This window comes from Ischnura elegans, chromosome 4 (assembly GCF_921293095.1).
Source record: "Ischnura elegans chromosome 4, ioIscEleg1.1, whole genome shotgun sequence".
NCBI classification, from domain to species: domain Eukaryota; kingdom Metazoa; phylum Arthropoda; class Insecta; order Odonata; family Coenagrionidae; genus Ischnura; species Ischnura elegans.
The window spans coordinates 13,734,877-13,757,297 of NC_060249.1; positions in this window are offsets into that span (position 1 = coordinate 13,734,877).

A 22,421-nucleotide genomic window follows, 5' to 3' on the forward strand; every position below is an offset into this window, starting at 1 on the left:
AAGCCAGAGAAATCTTTTAATACCATTTAAAGACTGGGAATGATTTGTTATAACGAAATAACTGCTCTTTTTCACGCTAAGAATATAGTTTGATAATACTCTTTTTACAAACGTAAACAAACATTCCGATTAAAATTTAGCAGTCTTGGGGCAGTGGAGCCATTATTAAAGATTACAACCTCTAATGGTCACACTTTTTACGCCGAGGCAAAACTTTTGCTGCTGTATTTCAATTGTATTCGAAAAATCAAAATCGCGTAAGAGCCATATTCCGCATAATGCGGATTATTTAGCCCTCGGTACTCTTGTTGAGAAACATAACTTAAAATTTTCTTTGAAAAATTTGTCTCACATTTAAAATTCCCTCTAATTCCTCAATTCAATCTCCAAGCAAATAAAAAACGGTCGTAAAAGTAGACGTAGGGTAACATAAATTAAATTAATTTACGTATTCATCTGAGAAATAATGCGACAAGAGGACAGAAATGAGAAAAAAAGTCTTTATTTATTCTGGGAGGTAGAGGGCGCTGCAGAGGGTGTAGAAGTGTGAGTTTGAAAGAAAAAATGAAAGAATGATTAATGAGGAAAAGGAATAATGAATGTGTCTTGGAAGCGACTGAGAAAGGAGGTCAAGTGGGGAGAGGGATGAATTTGTGATTCCGAATGAAAATGAACGCATTCGTAGAGCTGTTGAATCTTCAAGTGCATCGTTCATTGAGTCATTCATTGCCAGAGGCATTAAGGGATGACACGGTGGTGGAAGTGAACTGTTCCCGAGTCAGCAATCCCTTTGAGTGAGCCATTACTCTAACCTTGTAAGTAAGTAGCGGTGGCCACTTATTTAAATTCCAAAAAATACCGTATGTAGCTAATTTAGTCATCTAAATTCGGCCATCAGAGGTCAAACTGCAAGGGTTATTCAGATCTGAATTTGAATGCAAATTCGGAAGCACAGAAAATCTCACGAGTTGCAAGGGTGAATTAGTGAAGAAAGGTTTCCCGGGCTTTCCACCGGGTAATTTGCCATGACTCCCAAGCATTCGCAGGGAGAATCTCATATTTCCCAAGGGTTGATTAAGATTGGATTATTAGGATTCACCTAAAAAAAGGAAGAGAACCGAAATTGGGAACGCTTAAACACTTGAAAAATAGTCGAGAATAAATAGGGATCGATAATGATGAATGAATATTTCGGAATTAAAATCACCAAAATATGAAATCAACTTTTTCCGGGCGAGATAAAGTAGAACAAGACAGTGAAAAGGTACACAAATCTATGGTAAACTGAACTTTTTATAATTTAAAAATTCTAAAACAAGTGTTGTAACCTGATTCCTTGGATTAGTAAGTGTTCATACTTCTTTATATGGAGAACTGAGAGTGAACCGGATACAATGGAAGCAATACAAAGAAATATTTTAAAATGGCTGCGCCACATATTGAAAAGGGGCACCAACCAGCACAATAGGGTAGTTACCTTCATCAAAGGAAACGAAAGGCATTGATTGCGATTCGTTACCCATCATTAGTGTAATCATAATATACAAATTATTTGGTTTCAGAAATACCGGTTCAGACGAATGGCAATGGTCAATTTTATCCTCATTTGAAAAAGGCCAGATTGGCGCCCATGCGATGCCACTCCACGTCACAGGGGCCTAATTTCTATACGAGTAGACAGGAGTTTTACATCCTCTGAGATTACCAATGCATGCACGAGGCACAGAGCTCAGGGAAACATGTCTTAATAATCACCTATTAAAACTGCCTAAGGTCGGAAAGTTTTCTTCGTTTGATAGGGTGTTAATAATCCATATTTAAGTCAAGCGCTACCTGCTAGCATCCTGCGTCGTATCAGCGCTCAAAGCCTTACCCAAAGGTCACCTCTCTTGCGGCAGCGGGAACCAGAACGACGTCACTCGGGGTTTTCCCAGCATTCATACTTAACCGTCGCGTTTTCGCGCTTGAAGTTTTTCACTTTTCATTTAATCGCGAAAAAAAGATATCGTAATTTAAAAATCTAAAAGCGTGAAATAAGTATTCCAGAAGTAATAATATTTCGATTTAGGCAATAAAAAATAATGGGAAATCACCCTATTTTCGTAGCAGACCGAATGATAGAAGACCTCTAGAGAGACCATGATTGCGATTGGGAAAGATCCTGTATCCATGTAAACCCAAGAGACCAATCCTGGGTTTACATGGATACAGGGGTAAGTAAGCTAATAAATAGTGGTCATACCACCATTTTCTTCACTTTTAATGATCAGCGATCAACAACACAATGTACTTGGGTTGATGATGAATAATGAAGAACCCGCTATGGGTTAATATTGAAGTCGTCTGGAGGGATACCGAGAGTGAAAAAGAAAGGCAGTAGCAATAGAACGCGACGATTTGATGAAAAAATTCGAGAAGTAGGCATTGGGGCGAGCCATGAAAATGCAGCCGAGAAGAAGATATGATGGTTTTTAAAAGAACTCAGCAGTTCCAGAAGCGGAAGAAGAAAAGCCTTTGACTAATGTGCAAACTTCCCACCCATTAACCTGATGACCCATTAATGGAAGATAAAGGCAAGATTAATCGAGTGAAAAAATAAATTTAAAAAAGAGGGAAGAGGATCATTGATTCCGTTTAGAGATGAAGTTTCCCGTCTCCCAAAGATATTAATCCTTCGGTATTGAAACAAAATAACAAGCTCTGCCACGCAACCTGTTATTCCCTCGAGAAAGCTGCATTTTCGAACGATGAACTGTCAACTTATAGGCGACAGCCAATAAAATTAGGCTAACTTGGGCTATTTACCGGAAGAAATATCTCAGAATCCTCCACATCAACTTATAAATCAGAGCATCCAAAAGCATCTTGCCGATGTTCTCTCTTACATAAATTATTTTCAGCCAGAACCTGGAATTCTTTTTTCGAAATCCATAAAACTCACCCATTTATAATTTTGTGAGCGTCGAATAGTATTTATATTATGTGCAGTAATTATAAATAACGAATTAAGGCTAAAATTAAGATTAAAAATGAATAAGTAATCGTATAATTGGAATAATTTGACAGTCATTAACTTACGAAGCAATGGCCAAGTGAAAAATAAAAAACATTTTAGTGAACCAGAAATTTCAAAGTTTTCAAATCGTTGTCCATAATAGAACGCGAAAATTTGTTATTTACAATTTTACACATTCTCCATCGTAATAAGATTTTATGATATGTATAGGAGTTTCGATCTGCTGAAATATGAGTCCAAACAAACAAAATCTCAAAAATATGATTTTTCTTAAAGATGGTCGATTAGCGTCCTTCGACCACTCCGCATCGATTGACACATTTAAAACCTGCTGATGTGCAGAAGAAAGATAGTCCATGAGAGTGATGAAGAGATTAAAAACCTAATTTGAATGCCGAAGATAGAAATTGCTTCAGTGTGATCCCAGGATACCGAAGTATTCCGCATTATTACTTGAGTACATAGCAGTTGGTTGGAGAGAGTGCGAAACGGATTTGAAAGCCATTCCTCCATTTGGTCGCGCAGAAAATGAAATAAAATGCAAACCGCGAAGTATATCTGAATGACCCTGATGATGAGGGGGTGCGTGACCCGTGCAAGGGGGTGGACCATCCCTGTCATGATGGGGCGGGAGAGGTCAAAACGTTTGAAATGTCGCCACGGCACGTTGACCCATAAATAGGGTGGTTTCCTATTATTTTTTATTGCCTAAATCGAAAGATTATTACTCCTGGAGTACGCATTTCTCGCTCACAGATTTTCGAATGACGATATCTATTTTTCGCGATTAAACGAAAAGTGAAAATTTTCAGGAGCGCGAAAACGCGACGGCTAAGTAGGAATGATGGGAAAAGTCCGTGTGACGTATTTCTGGTTCCCGCTGCCGCCCTGTGAGGTGACCTTGGGGCGACGCTTGAGCGCTGATATTACGCAGGCTGCTAGCTGGTAACAGAGTACCCTGCTAGTAGGTAGCGCTTGGCTTAAATATGGATTGTTACGAGACAATTTTAATAAGTGATTATTAAGAGATATTTCCCTGAGCTCTGTGCCTCATGCATGCATTGGTAATCTCAGACGATGTAAAACTCCCATCCTCTCGTATAGAAACTAGGTCCCTGTGACGTTACGTGGAGTGGCATCGCAAGGGCGCCAATCTGGCCCTTTTCAAATGAGGTTAAAATTTACCATTGCCATTCGTTTAAACTGGGATTTCTAAAACCAAATGATTTATATATTATGAAAACCCTAATGGTGGGTAACGAATAGCAATCAATGAATTTCGTTTTCTTTGATGAAGGAAACTACCCTATTGGCCATTTGCGGCGTGGGCTTCCGGATTGCGGCTTCCTGTTTGGGTATTTGACGCACTTTGCCATTCCTTACTGTGAAAGTGACATAAATGTGATAGCCTCTTTTCAGGTATCGAGAAAATGAAGGCATGCAGCTTATGGTATGTAGTATAAATATTGAAAGAGAGGATTCTCCAGTTGGCCAAAGGAAGATTTTACACCTTTAGCCCATTTCAAAGGGTTTTCCTGAATTCAACGCTCGCATCGCTGAAAATAGAGCGATCCGAATTGCATTTGTACGCGAAAACATGGAATATGTATCTGATACGTAAGATTTTTTTCAGACTCCTTTATCATTTAATTCTCTATCGAGGTAAGTTTTACCCGCTTTATAGAAATTTCGTTGATATATGTCAATGTTACTGAAGAAATTAGTTGAACGTATTTTGAGCAGAACTTACGCTGAGCGATAAGAATATAGATTAATTTCCGCACTAAGTGGAGTACCAGAGTAACGTGAACTGAAGTGGAGAAACTATAAAAAATATTAACCATCTGTAACTCTTCTAGGGAGTCAGGGGCAATCTTCTCGAATCTTCAGCATCCCTCAATCAAAAAGAATCAACTGATCTTCAATTCCCCAGTGTACTAATTTTCTCAGAAATCTCCCAAAATTGTCGGGATTACAAAACTCGAATCCCAATCAATAAGGTGGCCAATCAGTCCATAGTCCATATCGATTTAGTATGCATTGAACACTACCACCGCAGTTAGTTCACGACGTATTAGCCAAAGTATTTCTAAGGAAGACGGATATATTCGGAATGTGCACAAACAGGAGGATGATTTTAGAAGTGCTCGTGAGCAATATTTCCAGAGAGAAATAATATGACTTTGATAATTAATAAATTAATAAAAAACTCATCTTAACAAATAAAATTTAGTTCGTGGTTACGGAAATTTAGAATAATGCAAGAAATACCTGAAAATGCCATTGATATAGGTATATTCCTGCCCAATCTGGGATTCATATACCTACGCAAACTCCCTTAGATCATAGCGTTGATAAAAGCAAGACGTAGTCACATTATCTTATTAACGCACACATATGGTTTTTTTAGTCATACACAAGAAACAGCTGTAGTCATAACACCTCCCGTTAAACGCCAATGAAGGCGGCTTGCGTGATGTAGACGTCTGCCATGCACCTCAACAAGGAGGTATTTTGATATTTATTTTCACTTACCTTTACTCTCCCAAAACATCGTATCTATGGCCTAAACAGCGGGGGAATATAACAAGCAACAACAACGTAGGACGATCACAGACACCCATGTCCTGAATAAGGGTTACTTATCTAGGCGGGACTCAAACCCGAGACCTTCGATTTGGCAATCGAGGACTTTACCTTGACACCACCCAGATCGGCAAAGAGACGAGACGCTTAGGACACCGAAGGGCATTGTCGCGGATCGCATCGTATCAGTGACGACTTGATGGCTTCCACTGAAGGAGGAAAGGAATGCCTTTGAAGGGCCCCTTCTGGAGAGATAGGGGAGTTCACCCTCATAAATAAAAGAGAGGCCGGCCCTGCTTTCAGGGCCGCGCACGCGAATAAAAGGGGCGTGGCTTGTTTGGGAGGAAGTCAACGAGAAGAAAGGGAGGAGGGTGAGATGCGGAAGTAGTGGGAGGAGAACTTTGGTGGGAATTGAATTGCGGGTGAAGAAGGGGAAGAGTAGATGAGGAGGGGATGATGACTCAATTTGGACGGAAGGGGCGAGAGGAGGGGTTGAATTGGAAGGGGAATGAGTGAGCCCATCGACGGGATAAGAAATGTGGGCAAAGTTAGAGGGACTCAATCACCACATTCGGTCACCCCCGACCCGAGCACATGGCGCTGCTCAACACGTGGGCCTCACAATCAGTTTTATACAGCCTTCTCACAAATATACGTTCTTCATCAAAACTGAAGTGAAACTCCTGTCTAATATACTACATTAGGTTGGACTGTTTCTTCTATTTCAGAAATGAATATTGAAATCCACGGGATAATTTTGGCGAGGATCTAATTTGCGTTTTTCTGAAAAGTGATACCGTAAATTTTAAATACGCATCACACCGTGAAAAAAACATCGGAAAACGACCGCTTGAGCGAGTGGAATTCCGTTTGCTCTGAGACCACAGGCCTTGAAACTAAAAAGCCACCTTCTCAAGCCATTCTTCTCAACAACACACCTTCTCTACCGAGTTTAGTCCATCAATGCCACGATAACGCAACCTGCCTTGAGTGTAAGAGATAGAAAGAGGGAGGAATATGGGGAAGGGTTAAAAACTGGGTATCCGCGGGTGTTGGCAAGTAAGAAAAGGAGGATGGATGGCAATGAGGCAAACATTATTAAGTCCTTCTCTCCCACGCAATCGCTCGATCCCATTTAAGTATCCGGAAAAGTTTCCCCAACAATGTACACAGCATTCCTTCCTTCCTCCGGGCCATCAGATCAACTCGAGCAAACAAAAGAGGAGCAGAATTACAAATCACATCTAAATTCTTCTCACGAGAATAGTCCACCGGGAGAGATTTTCACAAGCATTAGACGGCCTCTCTTTTCTCTCCCCGTCCTAATTCCATTATTACTTCCGTATGCTATGCCTTGAGCTGAAAATCTCAAATTATCCAGTTATACCGGATTATTAGCCAGGAAATTAGATAGTATATACATACATAAGTTTCCTATTTAGGGTTTTCCAAGATAATCACGCTTTTCTGCGTTGTGTTTTTCGATTGACGGTTATGTGCCTAAAATCCTAAATTTTGCTCCACGCAGGAAAATATTTTCACCCGATTTTATTTTTTGAATGGGTTCATTAAATCATTCAAGTATAAACCAAAATTTAGCTCTACAGGTCTGGTTTCATTTATTTCAACACTACCATGGTATAAATTGCAGCCACTGAGTTTTTTAGTATATTTATTTTTTATCACTTAGCTGAAAATATATATTTTATTTGCAGATTTGCGATTGGAGATGGCGATGGCGATTGATTTGTCATACATATCTGACGATCGAATTACTGAGAAGGAAAATGAAATGAGGATAGTACCAATGGAAACGACCACAGCAGCTAGGATTCTAGCAATCATGAAGGATTCCTAGAAAACATAAAGTGGACTTCAGCGGAAAATTCATATTATATATTAAAACCGCGGTCGGCATGCAACACCGCCTCCAATTGTGGGAATGAGCACATATGATGGGATTTAGATGACTCTGGCATCAAGTGTGAAGCAATATCCTCTAGATTGCCTTATTATGACTACAAAGTATTATGTGAAGGGTTGTTAAGGAATAGCGTGGTTTCCTATTATTTTTTATTGCCCAAACCGAAAGATTATTACTTCTGCAGTACGCATTTCACGCTCTTAGATTTTTAAATGACGATATCTATTTTTTGCGATTAAATGAAAAGTGAAAAATTTCAAGCGCGCGAAAACGCGACGGCTAAGTATGAATGCTGGAAAAACTCCGTGTGACGTCGTTTCGTCTCCCGCTGCCGCAAGTGAGGTGACCTTAGGGCGGGGCTTTGAGCGCTGATACGACGCAGGATGCTAGCAGGTAGCTGAGTACCCTGCTAGTAAGTAGCGATTGGCTTAAAAAAGGATTATTAATACCCTATCAAACGAAGGAAACTTTCCGACCATAGGTAGTTTTAATGGGTGATTATTAAGAGACGTTTCCCTGAGCTATGTGCCTCATGCACGCATTGGTAATCTCAGACGATGTAAAACTCGAATCTACTCTCATATAAGCTAGGTCCCTGTGGCGTCACGTGGAGTGGCATCGCATGGGCGCCAATCTGGCGTTTTTCAAATGCAGTTAAAATTGACCATTGCCATTCGTCTGAACTGGGATTTCTAAAACGTAATAATTTGTATATTATGAATACACTAATGGTGGGTAACGAATCGCAATCAATGCCATTCGTTTCCTTTGATGAAGGAAATTACCCTATTGGCGTTGATAATACCCATCCAGAGTACCCTGGTGTTAAAGAGGATATGAAACTCCTTTCTTCCTTTCCTTGGGGCAAGATTCGTGGAATCCCCACTTTTGTAAGGATATACATAGAGTGTATAGTTTGGCGCTGCACTCGAGGGAGGAATATCACGGTGGCGATGAGGCGGACTTTGTCGCCATAATCTGCGTCGCAAGCGCCACCGTCCGTCGTGATGCCATTCCCAACTGACGGGGGAAGGAGATGGTTAGAGGCGACAGGTGTGAAGCCTAAGTCACAGGATACCGATACACCCTCTAGCACAGTGGTTCCCAAAGTGGGTGCTACCGCTCCCTGGGGGGCGTTGCTGTAGTCTACTGGGGCGAAAAGTGCCAAGGGGGCGGGAGGGGGGCGCCGGAGGGTCCTGACAATGTGACAAATGCGAAGGTTCCGTAACCTTCCTTTTGCCATTCGTTTTCAAGCTTCGTTTCGAAAGTTTACTTTGTTTCCCGCATACGGTAGCAATTCAAACCATGTGTTTTCTTACATTTAAGAACGGTTGAAAAATATTTCCAAGCCTTTCTTGCACAAGGGAAACGTTTGAAAGGGTTCAGTCTCATTTAGTTTATCGTTGGTACAACTTTACGACACAGAGAACTTAATTATTTATTAATCATTTAATTAGTCATTGTTTTTAATTTAATTATTACAACGTTTCTCATATGGTTAATTAGTATATGATTCTGATTATTATTTTAAAGATACCGATTAGAGGGGCGTTGAGTATAGGTTTATGGATCCAAGAGGATGGCGGTGGCTCGAAAACGTTTGGGAAACGGTGGCAGTATGGGGGCTAGAGACTAGCCCCTTTACTGCCACCGAGCCGATATATCGGCCCTCGCTGGTTGAGCGAAAACTGCCAGGGGCCGATTTATCGGCCCGCATTATTTCACTTGTTTTTCGTGATTGTGGCCTTTTCAACGGCTGCAATTTATGTAAACCCCCATAATCTAACTATGGTCATAAGATGTAAATATATCTTAAGAATTGGGAAAAAAATCTAGACATATTAAATAAAATTAAGTAGCTGAAAAATTGTTAACTTTGAAATGTTGCTAATTCCTGAAAAAGGCCTTGGCTGTCTTCGTATATCCCACCTAAAATGGGCTGGCAGTAAAAGGGCTAGGACTCCGTATCACACATTATTGCGGAGTCATGTACATTCCATGATACACGCTCACTCCCACAATGCGCCGCGGTGTTACATGCTCATCGAGGTTACAGTATTCAATATCAATTTTACTCCGTGTGTAACTATTCCTTTTATTATCCTGGTTGTTTATACTGCACCCAAAATCTTTTTTATTCAAATTATAATTATTTGGTATTTTACAAGTAACATCAGTTTTAAACGGATTTTATGAATCGGGAACTCGTTGGTGTTTTCCAAGTGAGTTTTGTTATACGTCCCTTGAATGACTCAACGCGCGATTTTATGCATGCCTAAGAAATTATTTTTACGAACAAGTAGCTATCGCCAGCCTTGAAATATGCACCCTGTATTTGCCATCCTGTATTTGAATATACGAACATAATTTATTTTTATTCGTTTTCCATTTGACGGATTCGGTGTTCAGTGTGAATGGATCACTTCGGTCTCAGTCTTTAAAACATGAATTTTAGCTAGCCCTTTATGCCATTTAATAAAAATTTATTACAACTTAAACTGCAAGAATGGTTAACATATTTAAATATATGCTGATCGATCAAACTAGTTGACTTTTATTTGCAAGAGAATGGGGAAGAATAAATAAAAGATGTAGGTACTGTGATGAAGGAATGGCATGTAGGCAGTTGTAAAGAAGCTAAGATAATTAATGTGACTTCAACCTCGCCCCTCTCATCCCGCAATAATAACTAGGTGTATAGGCAAATTATTGTCTTTTGCGAAACTAGGCGTGACTTCCACGGGGAAATTACGAAATATTTAATGTGATAGGAAAATTTCATTTCTGAAACAAATTGAAAACTTCATGATTGGAAAACAATTCTTGAAATACCTCGTAAAACTCGCTAAAAACTATTTTCAGCGTTAGATGAACTAATTATTTTAGGGATTTTTTCCTAACAATGCGCGCTGGGTCATAGCTTTGTCCTACGGAGTCCTTTGAATTACATTGAACGAATATGTGTATCAAAGGGACTGCATTGACTAGGCCCAAGTCCACCCCTTTGAAGGTTGAAGGCCTTATTGGGTGCATTTTAATAAGTTTTCAAAAGAATCCACAGTGCGGCGATAATTGCAGAGCGATCCATTTATTCTGAACATTAAAAAAGTAATATTTGCAATCGCGAGGATTATTTTTTCAATTTTTTATTTTCAACTTTCCCGTAAACAGCGCTTAGAGGCCTTTACAACGGAGGAATTAACGAAGCGCGGCACGGTAGGTGGTCTCCATCCATGTCCTGAATAGGGACCACCTACCCAGGCGGGATTCGAACCTGCGACTAACGGCAGCTGAGGACTTTACCCCACCACCACCGAGGCTGGCAGACTAGCACAACATATTTTATTCATATATTGTACCATATACGATTTATTCCGGTTAACAGCCGCCAAAATTAAAAGTTCATTCACCTCGGAAAATCATATCGCTCCGCCGCACAGTGGGCGGAAATCGGAAAAAGCCGGACAAAATTACAAAATGGCTTTTTTTGAGTTATAAACTTGAAACTTCGCAGGTATACTCAAAAATGATTGAAATTTATTGATATGTACTTCATTTGACATTGATCCTACCCGTTTCTGCGATACAGAGGCTCAAACGTGAGCAAATTTCCATAAAAACGCCCGTCTTCAATTTTCTCTGAAAATCTTCCAAAGTAAGTGGATGGTGAAGTTATGGGTGGATTCTTGCCGAATAAAAAACCACATAATCTGTTGGCATGGTGTTTTTTCTTAATTTTTCCGTAATCTTAAAGAATACAGTCCATAAATTCTTACCGTGCAGTAACAAAATGGCGGATACTGTTTTTCGACGAAGTTTTACATTTAGGTAGAGTTTCAAATAGGTTTTCGGCAAGGTCGCGCAGAGTAACTTATATGAGAGCATTCTTTGAAGATTTCTTGAGGTCTTCATTTAGTTTTCTTTGAAATAAGTTTGCGTCGCCGGAAATCACATCGATTTTTCGATCGCACGGCAGGGTTCGTCTCCGCGCGCCGGGAGTTGGATTAGCCGCGACGCGGTATGGTTATTGAAGCTGTATGGGCTAGCTTTTTTAAAATTTGCATCATACCCTCAGCTCTACTTTATATCCATAAAATAAAATGAAAATGGGGGAAAAATTGTTCACTGAGAAAAAAATGTTTGCTGCATTATTTATTGTTGAGGCTGAATTCAAGACAAAACCCAGGTGCTCTGAAATTCCTCACTGATTTCTTAACAAAACATATCTCATTGTCTTCCCATAAGAAATGGGCTGAGAGTCCCCGAAAAAATGAACGATTTTTGTGTCGCTTTAAAAATTGGCCCGCTGAATCCATAGCATTTCCGGAATATGCTTTGCATTTCTTTCTTAATGCTTCTACGAGAGTTGGCATTTTTGTAAAAATCTATTTCTTTCAAATTTATTGAATAAATACTATTCCACCTTTAGCTTTACGTTACAAAATTCATACTTCATTCATACGTACCGACGGATGATAATATCAACATAAATGGCGTGAATAAATTATTCTGCGACAACGTTGCGCTTAATAAAGGAAACCTACCCATGCGGGACTCGAACCCGACACTCCTTTGATAGGCAAGCATTTTACCCCGCCGCCACCCAAGTCGGCAAATTGAACAAATAACGAACTGCAAAAAGCGTCATTAAATCTAATGTTTTATTCTTGAGAAGAAGAGAATAATGTTCAAAAATATGGCTAATAATACAGTGTTCAGTGACGTAACATTACTAATCATGAACATAGATTAGTGATGGCAACTAAATAATTAAAATTTTATGGACGAAAATTATGGATCGCGTGACAATCCCATGTTCGGCACCTAAAGTAAGCACTAGAAAGTTGTTGAAGCAGATATGATGAAGACAGGGTAGTTTAGGTAGACAATTCCACGGGAACTTCTAGCTTTTTTAAAACGTGTATCATACCCTCAGTTCTACTTTGACTGTGGTGAAGGAAAGTTAAGTTCTCTTGAGTGCGCAGAATTTGTGAAAGTGATTTGAATTTGTTTGTGGAGCGTAGAAATTTCAAACTTCCACTTGCCTGTAAGTACGTTTTTGAATAAATCTCCGAACATCTTTTTCAAAATAGTTATTTTAATTTATATTACTAATTTTAGCTGAAAATTTTCTTAGCATTCCTTTCCTGACTAAAATAAAGTTTAAATTATCAAATGCCACTGTTTAAATTCCAATCGACACGACATATCCAATATGCATTCAGAAAATCGTATGTGGCAGTGCAGCGTACACAAACCAACAGAATATTTATCGACATCAGGTGAACGATTTATTACATCTCCTAGGCTATTCATACCCGACGCTATTGCTCCGCAGATTTAGAACTCCATGATTCAGCTGTCCGTCAGTGTGTTGCAAACTAAAAACTATCGTTTTTCTTAATTTCGTAATGACTATACTTCCGTGTAGGATAATAAATTATATGGGTTTTAAGATTAAGAAAAAATTAGGAAAATAAGGTAAGCAATATAAGCATTACTTTTCCGTTGATCATTGTCAGTAGTAAACAGAACTTGATCGTGTGAATTCCAGAGTTGAAATCATTAAGGCCATCCACCTGCCTTTCGATATAGGTAATGTCTTTCTGATTTTGTAACTTCTTTTGCCTCTTTTTTTCACCTTAAGCGGATGGGATGGCTAAATCGTGTCGACGTCGGCAGTGGATTTTCCCAGATAGTGTCATCTAAAATTGTAGAGCCTATATGTGAGAAGTGCCTCCGATGCAATTTAAATTCTTTATCAAAAGTTTAGAGATAAATGTAATTAACCAAAAGAAAGTGGAAACTTCAGTCGTTACCTGTAGCGCCGTTAATCAAACTAAGAGGTACAAGGGAACTCATGACTAGGAATTCGTCTCAAGCATCCACTTGTTGCCACATTTGCTTATATTGAGAGTGGCCCGAACTTCCATCAAAACCGTACTTAGAGATTAATGTGTAGTTCACCACACATTTTAATTCTTGAGAGGTGGAAGTGGTGGCTAAGAAGGCTATTGTTCCCGATGTGGTGTGGTTCAGTGGTGCTTGAAGGTTTACTTCGCACATGGTCTCAGTTATTTTAATTCCTGCGTTATAAGCTGCCTTTTTTTGCTATCGCTATTCTATCATAGCTGGTATACAATTCGTGTCCATGGCTCAGAGCTGTCCTACGAAAAGACCGATATTGACTCTTGGTCAAATCAGAGGCAATCATCAATGACAGTGTCTCTTCCACTGTTATCTCAGGGTGGGCCTTTTCACTCGTCCTCCACTTTGAAAGAACTCTCTTAGCCCGAGTAGGGGTCGTAGTTGTTATTTCTGCAATTAGGTGAGCGACTGCAGTGTCTCCCCTCTCTTTCAAACTCACAGATGCCGCGAGAGCAAGCTTAGCAGTGGTAACAGTAGTTTCTTAAGTTTGAATTTTCTAACGCATGAGGTGCGACATTTTTTGGCCGCCTTGGAATGCCTGGCAAATATAATATGAATTTTGTAACATATAGCCATAGGCGGAATTTTATTTAATCAATCAATTTGAGAGGAATAGATTTTTACGAAAATACAATGCTCAACCGGCTGTCGTTGAAGCATCGGGAAAGTGATGCATAACAAATTCTGGAAATGTTATAGATTCAGCGAGCCAACTTTTGTATAAACACAAAAATCGTTCATTATTTCGAGAACTCTCTGCCCATTTCTTAAGGTATGGCCATAGGATACGTTTTGTCAGGAAGTCATTGAGAAATTTAAGAGCATGAGGGTCTTGTCTTAAATTCAGCCTCCGCGATAAATAATGGAGCAAATATTTTTTACCGAGTGAATGATTTTTTTACCAATTCCGATATTATTTTATATATATCAAGTCGTGTAATAATGTGAGGTGGCATTTTATATTGAATGGCGGATGGAGCCTATGTAAAATTTATAAATAATAAATTTGTCGAACCTATGGTTATCCAATGTCCTAATGAGTACACGGGGAAGAACGTATGGTAAACGTGTGAAGACATGGTAATCTGTAAGTCAAAGTAGAACTGAGGGTATGATGCAAATTTAAAAAAGCTAGAAGTTCCCGTGGAAATACCTCCGTTAAGACGGCCAAAGGCTCCGCTCCGCGGTGTCATAAAACGACCGTTTTCGAAGTAGAATCCTGAGGGTCAGGGATCGGTGAGTGAAGAAGGTAAAAGGGTCTCAGCTGGTATCTTTCTGGTAGGTCTTTTTGTATGAGCCCCAGGAAAACAACTCACTTTGACGAGGTTTTAACTCTTTTAATAGAAGTTTGGTCTTCGATCGTATCCAAAGAAAACGAAATGAACTTCGATGAAATGTGCAATTACATCGCATGAAAAACCTCCACTGTCTTCACCATAGACCATTTGAGAATCGGTGTCTAGAAGCAAAACATAAAAACGGTAAATGCTGAGCGTTAAAACCCATACAGCTTCAATAACCATACCGCGTCGCGGCTAATCCAACTCCCGGCGCGCGGAGACGAACCCTGCCGTGCGATCGAAAAATCGATGTGATTTCCGGCGACGCAAACTTATTTCAAAGAAAACTAAATGAAGACCTCAAGAAATCTTCAAAGAATGCTCTCATATAAGTTACTCTGCGCGACCTTGCCGAAAACCTATTTGAAACTCTACCTAAATGTAAAACTTCGTCGAAAAACAGTATCCGCCATTTTGTTACTGCACGGTAAGAATTTATGGACTGTATTCTTTAAGATTACGGAAAAATTAAGAAAAAACACCATGCCAACAGATTATGTGGTTTTTTATTCGGCAAGAATCCACCCATAACTTCACCATCCACTTACTTTGGAAGATTTTCAGAGAAAATTGAAGACGGGCGTTTTTATGGAAATTTGCTCACGTTTGAGCCTCTGTATCGCAGAAACGGGTAGGATCAATGTCAAATGAAGTACATATCAATAAATTTCAATCATTTTTGAGTATACCTGCGAAGTTTCAAGTTTATAACTCAAAAAAAGCCATTTTGTAATTTTGTCCGGCTTTTTCCGATTTCCGCCCACTGTGCGCCGTCAGCGGCTGTAGTGCCCAACCCATTTCAAATGCGCGGTGGCACATGAAAAGGGCAACTGAAAAATTACCCATCGTGATCCTCACAGTTAGTGTGATAGAGAGAAAAGAGCAAGGAAATATAGAGGCGAAGAGTGACCTCGTAACTTACCACCATCCCTAATCTCATACAGCACAGGGTACAGATAGTAACAAGAGATTCCCTGCGAATTATTCTCTGTATGCCGTCACAAGCACTGGAGGAGGATAAGTATCTGTCGCTGAGATTACCACAAATTTTAAGAGCTACTCCGCCATTCTAAGCGCAACTGGATGCGTTGAAACGATCAACTTATCCAATTCTGTGTGGCCGGCGGATAAGAATCTGAGCAGGCGGAACAACCTTTAAGAAGAAAGAGAGGATTTCGCGCTGAATAAGCATGAGGGAGATAAGAAGCGATTTCGGAGACTCTCGCTGGATACGGAGGAATGAAATGTGGACACATAGTTACCAAAACAGCGAGTACATGGAATTCCACAGAATGCGGAATAAAAAGCTCCCACGACTGCTATCTATTTACAACGAGAGAAGGCCGCGGAATTTTTGATTTATCGCCCTCTTTCCGTTGGAAATGCCATTTCAGAGCGGGGAAAGAGAAATTATTCCCAGAGCAGAGGAAGGGAGAAAAAAATGATTGCGCCTATCTTTCCATTTCTGTCTACCCGAGTGTGCTCAGAATGACGAGAGAAACCGTTGCACTTATATCCACATAGTTAAAACAACCGAGAAAGTGAGAAGTCTAAGCTTCTTAAGCAAAATTAAGGTAGGCAATGCTTTCTGAAACAGAAGGAACTAATGCTTGAGGGCGGAAGGTAAAATATCCAATTTGGAGGATATACGATTAGCAGCTTAAGTCACAAGTAAGGAAGGAGAGATACACGATGCCGGCATTATGCTGATCCTAATTAAAGCCCCAATTAAGTGGACCACGGTGTAACATTCTATCTGGCGGACGGGATATTACCCTCTGAACGACATTCAAGCAGGTGTCGGTTATCCACTGAAAAATCCATGCCACCGCTGGGATATGAACCTAGGGCCACGGAGTTGTATGGCTCCTCAAAGATAAGCAAAAAGTTATTCTATTTCATAGGAAACTTCAACTTGAGTCTGTGCTGTGCGTTTTTGATTTTATACTCAAATTGGTATCTGAATATAGAATAATATTCAGGGCAACTTATAAAATGAGGGAATTTTTCAGCCTTTTTGAGAATAAGAACAACCTTAAGACCAACTTAAGATCGACAGTTCCATCAAATTCTAAGCTAATGGCCTGCATTTCCTGTTTAAACAAAATAATAAGATAAGTTGTTTCTTAAATATATCAAAAGAATTCAATTTATACTTATCTGTGATCACAGATATGGAACTATAATGAGCCTTTAAGCTGTGGGAATGCCGAATTTATGATTCGGCATTCATCTTCGATTAAGCGGCGTCTCGTGTCTGCCGCATCCAAACAATCAAATACACTTTGATTGAGATTGCTCATTAATCCTATTTCTATTTCCTCTCCCACCCCACCCCTCCTTCTTTCAACCGTTCTCTAAATAAACAACCCCCGTTCATCCCCCGCCTCAGATCCATTTACTTTCAATTCACGAGAGAGAAAGAGATGCGGGTGTGGCGAACTATTACACAGGCCAACGATGAAAAAACTTTTTTACTGAAAATATCTTATTCTTATGTTTTTTAAGTTGCTGAATCCAAATGTGATGCTTAACAAGTTGTATTACCCACCATTTATTCACATTTTACAGTTAAATTTATGGAATCAAGTAATACTTTTAGAATTTAACAGCTTTTTTTATAGTTAAAATAAAATTGAAAAAGATGGTCCAATGAGCGAAGATAATGGGTATTACTGTTGGTACTTCACCGAGAAGTTCAGCAAGTGATTCATCGAAGAAAAAGCTGCACAAGAAGCTTCAAGGAAAAAAGGGAAAGAAAATTTAGACCAAGTTGACAAGTTAACCGTAGACAAGTGATCCCTGTATTATCACGTTACATTACTATTGTAAGTAATTTAACAGTAAGTACAAACAATTTTATGATGTAACACAGTGTTTCATTGATTTCCCTATATTCCGTATAGGGGTATTACACTAAATATTAAAATACATATTGCTTAGAATCTATGGGTCATAAAACTAAGGCCAGGTTTGGATTCGGCACATAAAAATCTATTAAGATCAGCTATTAAAATAAAAAAAGTTTTCAAACAATATTTTTTTGTTGGCCGAGTTATCTATTAAAATCTAGGGAGAAAATCCACAGCGCATCACTCCCACCGAACCTTCCCTCTCCATCAATTCAAAGGAGATTGAACAAATGTTGGGGGTTTCACTCTGTGAGGGAGACGAGTGAAAAAAAACACCTTTCCCTCCCGGCATCTTTTGTTCAAGGCCGTCACTGTTGCCTTCCGAGGTTGGAATCTGAAAGCGTGGGTCTCTGGAGCACACTGCCATGCATACTTCAAGATTAAATAACTTAGGAGGAAAGAGAAAGAGCTACGTGCGTTATCTCCTTCTCTCATCTGAAGGAAATTAAGAAGCAAGAATTCGGCTAATAATTCACCCCCATTTCATCATTTGGAATTTGAGGAGGTAGAAATATGAGAAGAAAGTGGGCGAAGTTCAGTCGTAAATGGTTCCCTTCCCCTCACGAAATTCGACAGCAGTGGTGTATATATGAAATGGAGCTATTACCTAGTTAACTATAACCCAAATTGTATTTTATACAGTTATATTTTCGTGTAAGTAACCGTTGACTGTAAAACCTGTTTTATGTCCCACCTACACTGCCTTTTCATATTCTCATGTTGTGCATAATTCTCTAGTGCGGCATATGACATATTGCTTTTTTATTTTGTCCACGAAACCAATTTCACACCTCCAAATTCCTCGCTCACTCAGTATCCTTCTCTCCACTGCTGTTCTCCTAATCTTCACATTAAATAGACGATCTTGTCTCCTCCTTGTCGCCTGCAGCAGTTTCCTATCCCAACTCATCAATCAGTCAGGAGTCCAAATAACAGAGTATGCCACAACTACCTGCCTTTCAATCTCTGCATATATCAGTTATTAGCCCGTAGATATAATTTAACTCAAATAAAATTTCCAATATCCCAGACAAAATAGCCAATGTGGATCTTGTAAAGGTAATTTATCCAAATGAAGCTAGTGAAACTTGGCATTAAATTTCACACTACTTAAGTATCGCCCGCACCAAGTATCCTCACATTCTCCTCACATATAGAAAGCATAGGAAAGGTAGGAACGTATGCAGACAATCGGATCAAGGTTTCGGGGTGAATAATTTGGCATTCCTTCAGCGCACTTCAATGTATCCTTTACCGACATACTCGCTCCAAAGGTCTATTCCAAATGTCTTTCTGTATCACATGGACTAAGAGGAAATAGTCGAAACCTAGGATCTTGGTCCATACGCCCTCTTATTTTCCACTGAGCGAGCGAGGGCTGTTGAGTGCTTACACAGGGAGCTGAGATCTCCTCCTCTGACGACTCTCCCCTTCACCTTTCTCCTTCCCTTCGTGATAATAAAATAATCCCACCAGTGTATTTACTGTCACCGGAAGAATCCCTCAGTCAATGAGAGACTCACACCGCCTCGGTTGATATCCAATCGTCTTTCTCTCTGCATCATGCATTCCTGAATTCGTGCAATCTTTGCTCCCCCTACCGACTTTCGATCGATGAATAGAGCCTCCATGGGTGGAAAACAGGGTTAATGTAAGAAATGCCGATGTTTAAATGGGTATTAGTGCAATCATTTGTAAATATGTGATATAGATTCATTGATCATTCTCTCTCACTCAAGCCCATCAGGTTACATCATGTTGTCACGAATTCAGACTCACTCAAAATGCTAAATATCATAATTAATATTGATACTTTTTTTAACATCGTTACTGATGTTTAAGGGGTGAATTATATTTAATTTAAGTTACTCAACGGGTAAGAGTATTTAAAAGGAACTTTGGCATTGCAAACATTAATAATGTTTATGCACAGTTTGTAAAACTGAAAATTGAACTAACCCTACTAAAATGAAATCAGTCACTGAAAATTTATTCCAGGTTATTAATACGAATTTAAATAATTTTATTTATGTTTGTTAATATTACTGACAGGATTCCATTTGACGATAACTGATTAATAAGCTTTAGTCCCGGTACTTGAATACATTAATTTCCGCCAGGCCTTATCCATGCATCCCCAAGTAATCTTGAACACTTGAAATTTGAGATTTACCATCAGTGGATGCATCAATGCATGGATAAAAAATATAGACGTACTTAATAAACTAAGAAGAATGCATATTGTACACTTTAATTGCAAGAGGGGCATAATTCCTATGGGATCTATTCTGCAACTAACGGGGCATGTTCACAATTTGTGTGACGTCATTTGGTGCAATTCACATTCAAGAGAATATATTCTGTATTAATGATATAATTTTCTATTGGCCCTACGTTTTTCTGTTACATCTGAATATTCTTCTTTGAATAAATTGTGACACTGTATGTAATCAAATGTATTTAAAATCATCAAATGTATTTAATATGTCTGAAAATGTTGCGTGGCTAGATACCCGGGTATCCGCATTTGGGATGCAATTGTATGTATATGCTTGTATAGGTTCATATTTTGTTTTTGTTTTTAGTTTTTTTCTCTATTTTTGCATTTACTGCGTCTTGATGTAGTTTTTTTTGTTTGAACCTTGGGCAAATGATTTTTACTGAATTGTTCTGCACTTGTAAATTATCTCATGGGCCAAATGGCCCACGACATTAAATAAATTGAATTGAATTGAAGAATAAGATGAAAGCATAATGTAATAAGCGGATATTTTCCACAGATAAAATATTTAGCAAAGGTATTTTCCACAGATTAAAATATCTTTTTTTCACCACGAGAGGTTACCCTCCAGTGTTTTGTCTTTATTATAACTTAAGTAGAAGAGTATCACAGTCATAGCTTAAAATATGTCATATACACCAACTTCTGCACGAAAAATAAACATGGGATAAATTTCGTTCGAAGGCCAAGAAACTTGGCAAAACTCCTAAATTGAGTTGCATAGGCCATTCAATTAGTGATAAAGTATATAATAACTGCCTAAAATTGGAAATAAGTTCAGTCAGAAATACACACGGTAAACAATGTATTTCATGAAAGTTTGTATTTATAGCTCAGAATGTTCCACAGTAACTAATGCACGATCGATAACTCAGTTAAGTTTATTACATCCATTCTCGACACCATTCGGACAAATGCAATGCCTTTTCGTCCCTCTGATAATAGATATCATGGAATCCCGCCAGCATATCCCAATTCATGTCCAATTAATAGAAGATTTCATCTTTAACTTCCCTGTCCTACCAACATATTTCAATCCCCCACCAAAGTAATCCGATGACTTAATTCACTTTTAGTCAATAAAAATGTGTAAGATCGTCCCCGTTTCTCTATCACGATGAAAGGTTCGCTAGTCATTAAATTACTTACAATTCAATAGTTCTAAGTTGACCACCAAAATAGCTCTAAATGTGGCGTTTCAGTGGACATACCACTAAAAAAAATACATTAGTAAAATATTCTGTAATTTACTCATACTCGAAGTAAAAAAGGCTGGTCAGATGCCAAAATATTCCATGAATTAACTACGTTAAACGAAATAACTATATTAAACCTTGCATCCTAGATAATTATAGCTGTATTTGGCAAGGCGTGACGCTTTCCCTGCGTGAAATTCAGCAGAAGTCCTCTTGAAAATTCACCTGGTATGGTGATGTAGGTACATGTATTAACTCTCCACATGCCGCACTAAAACTTAATTCCCGACTGAGGTTACAAATATCCATTTTCCTTATCAAATAATATTTTCGAGGAAAAAGCAATCCACGAACTGCATTTAATATCTTGACGAAGCGAAATGAGATTCATATCCGGAGGGAGAAAATGGTGGAAGAAAACAGAGTGCTATAAATCGAGAATTCGATTTCGCAGCCAATCGAAGGAAGAAATCGGAGGTCAGCGGAGAGACGAAGGATGGAATGAGGATACAATCTGAATTTGGGATCTTAGCATGGAGCTGACTAAGGATAAACGGAATCTGGAAATGAGTTGCATTCAAGAGACTTCACGCATAGGTACGAGAAGAAAAATGATGTGCCGAGATATGCCTTTAAATTCAGCATTCAATGCACGGGAATCGATGAAACATTTAGCCGTTAAATCAAGTCATCTCTTTGGCAATACTCGTGACGAAAGTTTTCGGTAGGGCTGTGAAAGACTTCGATGCCCATGAGAGCAAATAAGAGCGTCGTATCCACAATGCCTCAGACATTCCGAAATCATGATAGCTCCCACTTTCTGAACTCTAAACAATTTCATTTTGATTACCCGTTTCATAGCGAAGGAAAGAAATTGCGCATCCCGCCATCTTGAGGAGAATCTCTAAAATTGCGCTCTATCTAAATAGGTGGGAAATTAAAGTTATTTTTCCAAGCCTCATTTGGAAAAATTGCGATTGCTTGGGCCCATACGACAATTTTATTTTGCCTTAAATACATCATCCATTTAATCGAATATTACGCATTTTTCCATCTTAGAATGAATTCGAGTCGGCAATGTTTGGAGGGTCCGGACTAGCTTCATCCTGGTTTCTTCTTCTCTCGTAGGTGGTACACTGTGACCATAATAGGGTGGTTTACTATTATTTTTTTGGTGCCTAAATGGAAAGATTATTTCTCATGGAGTACATATTTCACGCTTTTAGATTTTTCATTGA